This window comes from Vicugna pacos, chromosome 25 (genome assembly GCF_048564905.1).
Source record: "Vicugna pacos chromosome 25, VicPac4, whole genome shotgun sequence".
Lineage (NCBI taxonomy): Eukaryota > Metazoa > Chordata > Mammalia > Artiodactyla > Camelidae > Vicugna > Vicugna pacos.
This window is the reverse complement of record NC_133011.1, coordinates 34,148,876-34,159,239: the sequence shown is the minus strand read 5'-3', so window position 1 is coordinate 34,159,239 and position 10,364 is coordinate 34,148,876. Positions and strand designations below refer to the sequence as shown.

The 10,364-nt window shown below is 42.8% G+C and overlaps 1 long non-coding RNA gene across 2 annotated transcripts; it reads right to left on the bottom strand.

The window, feature by feature from the left end:
- Positions 1-3,400: 3,400 nt before the first annotated feature.
- Positions 3,401-9,851, bottom strand: LOC140689165 (uncharacterized). 2 transcript variants are annotated; one of them, XR_012064043.1, is made up of 4 exons: positions 9,721-9,851; positions 8,873-8,962; positions 5,675-5,756; positions 3,401-5,069 (listed from the first exon to the last, which is right to left on the bottom strand). It is a non-coding gene; the product is annotated as an uncharacterized lncRNA (long non-coding RNA). The 2 variants fall into 2 exon arrangements; XR_012064042.1 differs by lacking the exon at positions 3,401-5,069 and having other exon boundaries at positions 5,398-5,756; positions 9,721-9,850.
- Positions 9,852-10,364: the final 513 nt, after the last annotated feature.

Genomic DNA, 10,364 nt, shown 5'->3' with positions numbered 1-10,364 from the left:
ACATCTAACCTGATAACTGAGAGAGTAGTCCTAAACTGCAGGTTTTGTCAAGGACTTGGTGAAAGCTTAAAAGGCAGCTGATACAAAGCCAGGAAAGATGGAAAAGGCAATAACTGACAGTGTCAAGATTTAAAGTGATTTTGACAGAGTAGAACCCTGGACCAAAGCCAAGTAGATGAATGTAATAGGGATATAAAAAAAGCAAACCAAAATGTTCTTTTTTATTGAAGGAAACATAAAATGTTCTATCTTTGACTCCCTAAATTAAAAAGAAGAAATGTAAAATTGCATATTTTAAAATATAGCAAATAATGTTATAAATCAATGCCACTTATGGCTAGTGAAAGAAACAGGGGAAGGAGAGAAGATCAGGAAAAGGAATAAGAACAAAACCCAAAGTAATGAAGATATGTCAAGTCAAGGACAGAGAGGGAGAGAAGTGAGGCTCCAGTTCAAGGTCACTCCGTAAATCCTTGGATGATCTTTGCATCTGGAGGTAATCCTGATAATGCATCAGATTATATTAAAACTTACAACGTGCCAGGCACTGTATTGTGTGTGTTATGCAAATATATCTCCTCAGGAACTCTGTGAGGTAAGAGCTATTATTACCGTTGTTTCTCAGATGCAGAAATGGAAGCAAAGAGAGGTTGAGTAATTTTCCCAAGGCCACGCAGCTAGCACAAGGTGGAAGCAGGGGAGGAACCCAGGTAACTAGACTCCAGGGCTGTGACCCTCAGCCTCCCTGGAATACCTGACCTCTTGGTGCTTCCCCATTGTCAGTACCGATCGGTTTCCATGGATGGACAGCCTGGCATGAAAATAGGGAAATCCATTACGTCCTATAACTGTAAGTCCAGAGGTTGAGTGGGGCTCAAGGCGCAGCACAATTATCAGCTCAAAGATGGCATCACAGCTACACACAGTTTCCCCTCCCATGTGCTATTGTCCTCAGCATCTGGATTCATCCTAAGGCTGGTTCCCCTCATAGTTCCAAGATGGCGGCCAACAGTCCTGAAGCTTGGTGCTTTCCTTTTCACGGCCAGCGAGAGAAAGAAATCTTCACCCCAAGCATGGAATATACTGGAATATATACACTTTAACTCAGTTTTATTGTACCCACGTAGGCAAATGACCATCCTTAGACAACCAAGGTCATCAGTGAGAATGCTGTAAGTCGATTGGGATGGATTACTCCAGACCTAAGCTGACCCTGCAGTGAGAGGTGGGTTCAGCAAACCAGGCTGTGTTCCCCCCAGGACAAATGGGCTCCATGATTAGTTGTTGTGATTCTCTCTCCTTTTTCTTCTAAAGTAAATCAAGTTCCTTTATTTGTTTGGATCCTGGCAAAATAATAAATACTGAGAAAATCATAAAATATTCCTTAGAAAGCACCTTGGGTATAAACAATAAATCCCTATTTCCAACTCTTCAATAGCCTTCTTGTTCTTCACAGGCATCACAGGGGAGGATGCATTGGGGCAGTAACCCTCATGCTTTCCTTTGGCAGGTAAAATTATAATTTGTCAGGAAGGGTCAGCATGTGGTGGTGGTGTTAGCAGGAGCTTTAGAAGGAGAGAGGTAGCTAGCATTTATTTAATGTCTAGACACCAAAAATGATGCATCATGCTTTATTACTTATTTAGTTTAATGACTACAAAGAGATAATAGTATCCCCATTTTATAGATGAGAGAACCAAGGCCCAGAATATTTTTGTATGCAATTTGTTCAATGCCATTCAGCTTTCAAGTGGAAGAGGTGGATTTCAGACTCAACTCTATGAGATTCTACATGTCCACGTTCTTTTCATCACACCACACTGATCCAGTACAGGATCATTTCTACTTGCTAAAATTATTAGAATTAAAATTTTTAACTGAGATTTCTTGATTTTAACTGCTCTCTGGCCCATGTTGGTCGAAAGAACTACTCTCAGCTTATAAGACTTCATAATTTTTTCTATTTATTAGAACACTTATGATGTGCCAAGAACTTTTACTAAATGCTTTACATATACAATCTCAGTTTAGCTTGTCAATAACCCTGCGATGTAGTTTATTCTGGAGAATGTTCTAAGTTACAAGTGATAGAATCTCAAATCAAATGTCATGAGCCAACGGTCACATTCACAATTCTTTTCTAGTTATGATCCTCTCTAGACTTAATTGCAGATATTTTGAGGTTATTTTTCTTGAATGGGAGAACCACACTTAATAATCTCTTTTCCCAGAGCCATTTCATCCAGTTGAAAAGATTTAACTGATGCCACTTTAATCAATTCAGAGTTTTTCATAGAAGGACCATACCCTCTATTGGTTCTTGGTATAAGGTTGAATTTTAATCAGCCTTTGTCACTTAAAGACCTCAATGCTATCCTTTATTGTTTGGAAATCAGAATCAATTACATCCTCTAGTCCTGTGAGTCCTCAAATTTCTGGACATTTCTACTTCCTTCAATCTCTCCAAAATGAACAATTCTTTCCTAAACTCAACATTTTCATATAGTACCTCATTATGTGTAGACCATAGCTTCTTAGGCATGTGAGTAACATTCTGTTTCATAACCTCTTTGTCTAAAGTCACAGGGTCATTCAGTACATCTGTCTTCCCACTGATCATAGGAGACAGTTTTACAGATATGTTGCTACTAGACAACATGAGTTGCTGTTTTTCCATTCTTCAATGCATATTTTTTGCTTCTCACTCCCAAGCCCCAGAGTTAATGCCCAACAATTTAGGTTCTGCTCTGGCAGCCTCAATGATAAGTCCCATTTGCTATATCAGTCAGCTTAACCTCAGTAATGCTAAAGTAACAAAAAGCTCCCAATTTTTATAACAGGAAAGATTTATTCCTTGCTTATGTCCATGTCCTTTACAGGTTGGTTGTAATTTTTCTCCAAGTCCTCTTTATTCCAGGGCTCAGATCAAAGATGCAGGCACTATATGGGGCTTGCCAGCTTGTGGCAGAAGAAAAGAAAAAAATGGGCACATGTTTCTCTATTTAGAAATGGCACCTGTACTTCTGGTCACAGTCCATCAACCAAAGCAAGTCACATAGACAAGCCTGACTTCAATGCGTGAAAAATATCATCCTCCCACAGGGGAGGGAAGCTTACAGACCCACAGAGAAGACGGCGGATATTTTTGAACAAATAATACAATCTACCCAATAGTGTGGTGGTAAATGTTTAACTGCCTCTTGGGGAATAAAAGCCCTGATTTGCAGCATTTCCCATTTACATGGGGTAAATACTGCCACAATGGTTGATTTCAAGACATCAATGAGATGGTACTAAATGCAGAATTAGGAAGTGTTGAGTGCAGCCAGCTCTCGTGAGTGAGTAGGAGCAGGCTACAGCACAGCAATGGATCTACCCCGTTTTAATCAAATCAGTTACAGTTAGCTCTCCAGATCTCCGTATACGCAGATTCCAAATCCATGGATTCAACCAACCACAGATTGAAAATATATTTTTTAATTCCAGAAAGTTCCAAAAGGCAAAAGTTGAATTTGCTGTGCACTGCACTATATACATAGCATTTACATTGTATTTGCAACTATTTACATAGCATTTACATTGTATTAGATATTATAAGTAATCTAGAGATGATTTAAAGTATGTGGGAGGATTGGTGTAGGTCATAAGCAAATGATACGCCATTTTTCATAAGGGACTTGCGCATTCTCGGATCTTGGCATCCATGAAAGTCCTGTAATCAATCCCCTGGGGTAATGTAGGACCACTATACGAGACATAAATTAGCTAAACTTGTTCCACAGCATGAACGTGAAATTTTGCTATGGACTAGAGCAAGGGAGATGCATATTACACAACTCAGCAAAAACCTGCTGTTAAGCCTAAACTGAAGATCTGCAGGACGGATGAGTGGCACCTAGACAACTCAGTCTTAAGTCTTCACATTATTTGCTATTCCTGTATTAACTGGCAAATTCAAGAGGAGAGTAAGAGTGTGAGATTGAAATAAAAATAATCTTCTGCCTCTATAAATAAGATTCAGCCCTAGGTCCCTCTTTTGCAGAAACTCTTTTTAAGAACTTGACTCTCCTTCAAGGAAAATAACATAGAGATCATTTAAAACCCTTTAATTCCAAATTATTCATGATAGGAGTTGCCTGATGAGTACATCTCTCTATTTTTAATATTTACCCTATTAACTTTTTTCCAGTAAAAAATTGTTTAGTGTCCCAGAGCTTGGAATTGGCTCTTTCATGCCTAAGTCTTAAGTTATTCTTTTTCAAAGAACACACTTTAATCACATTGACATCACCGTCGTGTTGACATTGAGCAAGTTACTTACATGCCCTGAATTTCTGTTTCCCCATCAATAAGATGAGATAACAACTCCTATTTCTTGCTGCTTCTCATAACCTTGCGAGGCTGTGATGAGACTTAAACATCTGGTGTACATAAAGCACCTAGAAGAGTACCTTGCAAGTGGTAGTCAATCAATCAGCACTCACTACCATGCATTGCTGAGGGTACTGGTTGGAATCTTCATGATTATTGCAGAGGCATGGACTAGTGGGTTTGAGTTACTACTAAAATAGCGCAGGGCTCTACTCAGTAGCCTCAGAGCATTTGGCTGGAGTAATTTGGCTGTTGGTTTTGAGTACATCTGACAGGAATGACTTTTGCAGCTTCCCTGGAAGCGTGGGTGTTATTGTAATTTAACAAAACTCACCTCCCTCGTTTTCAGTCCATTTTGTCTATCAGTCCCCAGCTTGGCTCAAATTGCCCATCCAACAGAAAGACTGAACGGTTTGCCCGGGGGTAAAATTGTGGCCTGCAGGGGGTGGATACTGAGCCCCATCCTCAGGGAGAATGCAGTGCTCACTCCACCGTGCTGCAGGCTTTCAGATAGATGGCCACATAAAACATCAGGAGGAAATTCTACCTCTAGCTCCACAGTGATTCCGGAGGAGCTGGTGGGCCATTCAGACACAGACGCCTGGCATAGTGCTGCGTGCCACACGAGGTCACAGGACAAACAGCACAGAGACTGTGATGATGACTCACACGTTCACTCATTCACTCTTCCTGAGCTGCTGAGAACATTCAAGATTATTATTTCAGACTTGAATCTCTTGATTAAAAAAATTATAATAATGAGGAAGATGCTGGTGCTGATAATGATAATAGTGAAAATGGTAAAAGTGGCCTGAAAGTCTGCACAGTACTGTCCTGTGTTGTGTGTGTGTGTGTTTGTGACTCTATGTATATATGTGTGTGCTGGTCCCTTCTAAGTGGCTTTTTTAAAACTAATTATCAGCTTCTGGAACTGCACATAATTTTCCAGCAGTGACAATCACACATAGCTAGGCCATCAAAACCTGGAAGCAATTTCATAAAGACTGACGACAGAGCCACACTTAATCGGGTTCCAAAATTAAGAATGTAATGTTACACATACGAGCAGCTCAACATATTTGGGGTGCAAATATGGCCATATTGTTTACTTTTCCAATTATGCCATTGAGTAAAGCTTGCTGCTAAAACAAATGACCCCCCTCCAAGTTTTCATTTATTTCTTGTTCATCTAAGAGTCCAAATGAAATGTATCTAGGTGGAGATCAGCATTCTTCCACAGAGTGATCCAGGCATCCAAGCCTGATTACACGCTCCTTCCCGGACAGTGGAGTCATGGACTTACTCTGCTAAAGGTGGCTTCCCTAACACTCCCAAGAGATCTTTACAGCAGTCAACTTGACTTTCTGGCGCTTCTCTTGATAGAGCTAGGAGGAGAAAAAAATTATATAAAAGCTTCATATTCACTGGGGCATCCTTGTATATTGTATTGTTTGAAATGCAAGAACCAGCTGTCATCTCTAGGTTTTAGTGTATGAGTCTCTATGAAATAAAGGTGATTTGGAGACCACCTTCATATGTGAAGTGGCATAAATTTATTTTCCTAACCCAACCTTTTAAATATTGCTTTTTAAATACCAAGATTCACTTAAGTTTTTCATGAACTGACAGTGTCACTAATCCAAAACCATTTTTTGCACGGTTGGCTATAGCTCAGTGGTAGAGTGCATGCTTAGCATACATGAGGTCCTGGGTTCAATCCCCAGTACTTCCATTAGAAAAATAATAATAAATTTTTTAAGCTTTCAAGAAAGAATATGAAAACAAATATATGTATTATGTTGTACACCAGAAATGGACACATTATAAACTGACTACACTTCGGTTAAAAAAAAATTTTTTTTTTTAAGTTTTCATTTTCTAGCCTCCACAAAGGCCTCAACTGAGCCCTTCATCCCAAAGGCCAATATTAAACATTTTACCCTTATTTTTGTATCCTCGAGCTAAGTAATCTTTATTTCAGTTATGGAAAAATAATTCTGAAAAAAAAAAAGTTAAAGAAAAATGCGACCTCTCCATTTAGCCTGACTTGTGTGTGTTCACTGCATGCGAGGCAATCACATTCCTTCCTGTTGGAGCACAGGAGCACTGATTTCTCTGATAAGAAGTAGGAACCCTCGGTTATGACAAAACAGGGAAGACAAGAGGAGGTAAAAGTCAGCCTCACCAGCAGCACCACTGCCATCACAATATGTTCCGTAATAGTATGCTTCCAATTTAGAGGAACTTGAAATCAAATCCCGGCTGGGCCAACAACTGTGTGACCCTGGCACACTCTTGTCCCCTCCTTAGGCTTCCATTTCCTTATCTGCAGACTGTAGATACCAATATCCACTGGATATGGTTATTGGGAGATTAACTGAGCTAGTGAATGGAAAGTATTAAATTTAGTCCCTGAGATATAGTAGGTTTTGAATACTTCATTACTACCCTTTCATTCATTTGCTGTTATTTTAAGTAACTACTTACTACTTCCATAATACTGGGCACAGCTTTGTGAAGAATCAAAGACATGTAATAGCTGCTTTTCCTTCATGGAGCTTAACACATTCATTTATTCAATAAACAACTATTTGAGTGTTATTATGTGCTGTAGGTGTTAGAGTTACATACAGGAACAAAATATGCCAAGACCCCGGCCCTCAAGGAGCTCACATTCTAGTGAAGGAAAGATACGTAAACACACAGAGCATACTCGCAGCACAGAATATAAAGAGCTACGCCAGAGGTATAAAGCGTAGCTGTCCTCATAGAGCTGGAAAGCAGAGATGAACCTAACCTGGCAGAGGGGGCCTGAGCAGGGAATTCTCGGCAGGGGAAACTGTGTGCGCAGAGAACATGGTATGTACAAGAAGGTGCAAGTTTTCAACATCCACAGAGCGAGAGTTCTTACAAAAGGAGTGGGAGACATGACTAAAGAAGTTGGTTGAGGATGACGCATAAAAAAATCATTGAGGAAGTTTGGTCTTTTTCCAGGGGAGGCAAGGAGGAGCCACAGGAGACTTTTAAGCTGTTTGGAGACGTTCAATTTTCTGCCTTTCAGAAAGGTCCCTCTGGAGTCTGAGGTGTGGTGGAAGTTGGGTTGGGCCAGTCAAGATGGGATGAAATGACTACTTAGGAGGGTTTCGTCCCGATGAGAGATGTGAGAGCTCATACGCAGGCAGTGGCTGAGGGCACGGGGAGCCATAAGTGGCTGCCGCCATTTAATAGGGAGACTTTATGGGACTCAAAGACTGACCAAACGGAGATGGGGATAAACTGAGAATGACTCCTGCTGCTGGGTGTTCAGCCGTGCCATTAATGTGAGCAGGAATAAGAGGACTAGGTTTGGTAAGAATTAACTCACACACACACATCGGGCATTAAATGGCATATTAAAGGGAGAACAATATCACACACAAGGTCTAGATTATTGAGCCATTTGGGCAAAGGAACAAATGCTACCAGTTCAGAGTAAGCAAACACTGCTTGATCTGTTTTTCAAGACTCCTCTTTGCATAATTTTTCCCCTTTTCTGGGAGAAACATCAGTGATACACCTTGGAGGAACCTGCCTGTTATCCTTAACAGCATCTGAAAATCTCTCATTCCAGGTCCACAGCAGTAGTTATTATGAAATCTCAACCTCTTCTCCACTGGATTTCCTACTTCTTGCTTCTGATCAGTATCTTGTTCTACTGTCAAAGCCTTCTTTCATTGCATGAGTGTGACCATGTAATTTTTGGTGCATTTCAGAGTAGTCCAAGATTTATAACTTCCCAGAAAATCTTTGGCTCTGAGACATAAACACAAATAAGGTAAAGTCTGCCCCAGGAACTTTATGAAATAGGCAGGGAGCCTATTCATTCATTCAGTAGCTAGTTGTTCAATATGTTGCGGTACTGAAGTTGATGCTGGAATGCAAAGTGCAATTAAACATGTCTCCTGCCATTAGAGTTTTACATCTGATGGAGAAGGCAAATAAATCTAACCTTAAAGAAATGGGTAATAAGTGATATATTAGACCATAAGATGCTATGGGAACAAGGAATAGGAACAGCCATCCCATACATGGATGCTTCAGAGAAGTTTCCTCTAGGTGACGTGCATAAATCACAGAACACAAAGTCTACTAGGAAGGTGTGTACCACGTGCTCAGGACTAATTCATTCTGAGTAGATCCAGCAAGACTTTTTGAAAGAGACTATATTTTAGTTGGAATTTGAAAGGCTCAAGTGAATTTATTCCTGGAAACAAAGTGGAAACTATAAGGGCATGTTTGAGGAGCTGGGTGATGTCCTTTACCAACAACAGATTTAGGTATTTGGGGGCAGGGGGACCAAAATACAGGGAGGGAAACCGACATTTATTTTTTTAAAAGTTGACAGCAAATCTAGAGTTAAATACTACTACAGCATTCAAGAAATATCACAAGACAGTAAGTGATTAAGAGCTAAGTCAGAGGAAAGGACTAGAAGCACAAATATGAAGAATGATGAGCTCACCGGTGTGTCTGAATCATAAGATGTCTGCACAGCCCTGAGGTCACAGGCCCCTTGTGCGCTGGAAAGGCATTCTCACCTACTCAGTGGACACTGGGTAAATGTTGGTTAACCGAGTTAATCTTTCCTCAGGTAGCTAGAAATTATGGAGGACGTGGAGCTCCCTGCTACTGGGTTTACACTTTAACCAAAACTTTGGGAGAAACTTAGGCTCCCCAAGGAAACTGAGGAAAGCTCCATTCTGTTGCTTGTTTAGGAGCAAATCAAGAGCCAAATAACTGTCCAGCCCTTCTGTCTCAAGTTCTAAACCTTTTGGGGGATGCGAAAGGGATCGGTGTAGATTAAGAAGGGATCCATAGATAACAAAGGAAACTCTACATGTTTTTCGGCCGTGTTTTTCCCTCCCCCTGAGGTGAGGCCATGTAGGAGGGAGTACTGAATTGAAGCCCAAATCTCTGCCACTACCTGACATTGTACACGTCCCCTAATCTCTTAATCTGCATCCGGTGTCCCCATTAGTAAAAGGAGATTGTGGGCTTCATACTAAGTATTTAGGGTCTATGTTAGGTGAAGAGTTTTCCACGTTCTCTTTTAATCCTCACATCCACCATGGTAGCTGTTACTAACCCCATTTTACTCAAAACACTCAGTTCAGAGTGTTTAAGCAACTCGTCCAAGGTCACACAGCAACAGCGGCGGGGCCAGACTGCAATACCGGGTTGCCCGATTCTAACGCTACAAGGTCCCAATTCCATACCAGTTAACCTCCCCTATATTGGGGACCCGGGTTCCCTTCCTTTGACTACTGGACCGCCTACCCCTCCTCCTCCCGAAACTCCCGGACAACGCACCCCTTTCAACACCGGGCATGCTCAGTCACGCAGGACGGCTTTTCGTTCCTGCCTTGGGAAATTTTTCACGCTGTTCTGGCTGCCGAGCCCGCTCCGCCCACAGTTTCTCCCCACTGGATTGGTCGAACTCAGCGAGGCAACGAGCAGGCCCAGACGACCTCCCAACCCCGCAACGCTCTGGGCGCGCGCGCTCCGAGCGTGCGTGCGTGCGTGCGTGCGTGTGAGTGAGCACGTGAGGCCCCGGAACGTGCTCAGAGGCGGGGCAGGAAACGGGAGGAGAGGGGCGGGGCCGCCGTTGCCATGGCAGTGACGTCAGGCGTCGGGGAGCGAACCCGGCCCCTTCCCCATGCGCGCGCGCGCGCGCACTCACAGAGACATGCACACGCGCGCGCACCGCCGCTCTCCCTCAGACACACTGGAGGGAAAGGTCAAACTAAAGGCGAGGGAGCCGGGAGGCCGGACGGAGCCGCCGCCGTCCCCGCCGCGCGCCATGACGGACGCGGCTGAGGCTGCTTTCTCTCCGCCGACGCCGCCGAGCCGCTGCTCTCGCCGCGCCCCCTGCCCCCGCCCCTCGCGCCCCCTCCCCCTGGCGCTCGCGCGTCCACGCGCCCCCTCCCCCCGGCGCTCCAGGCGCGCGTCGGGCC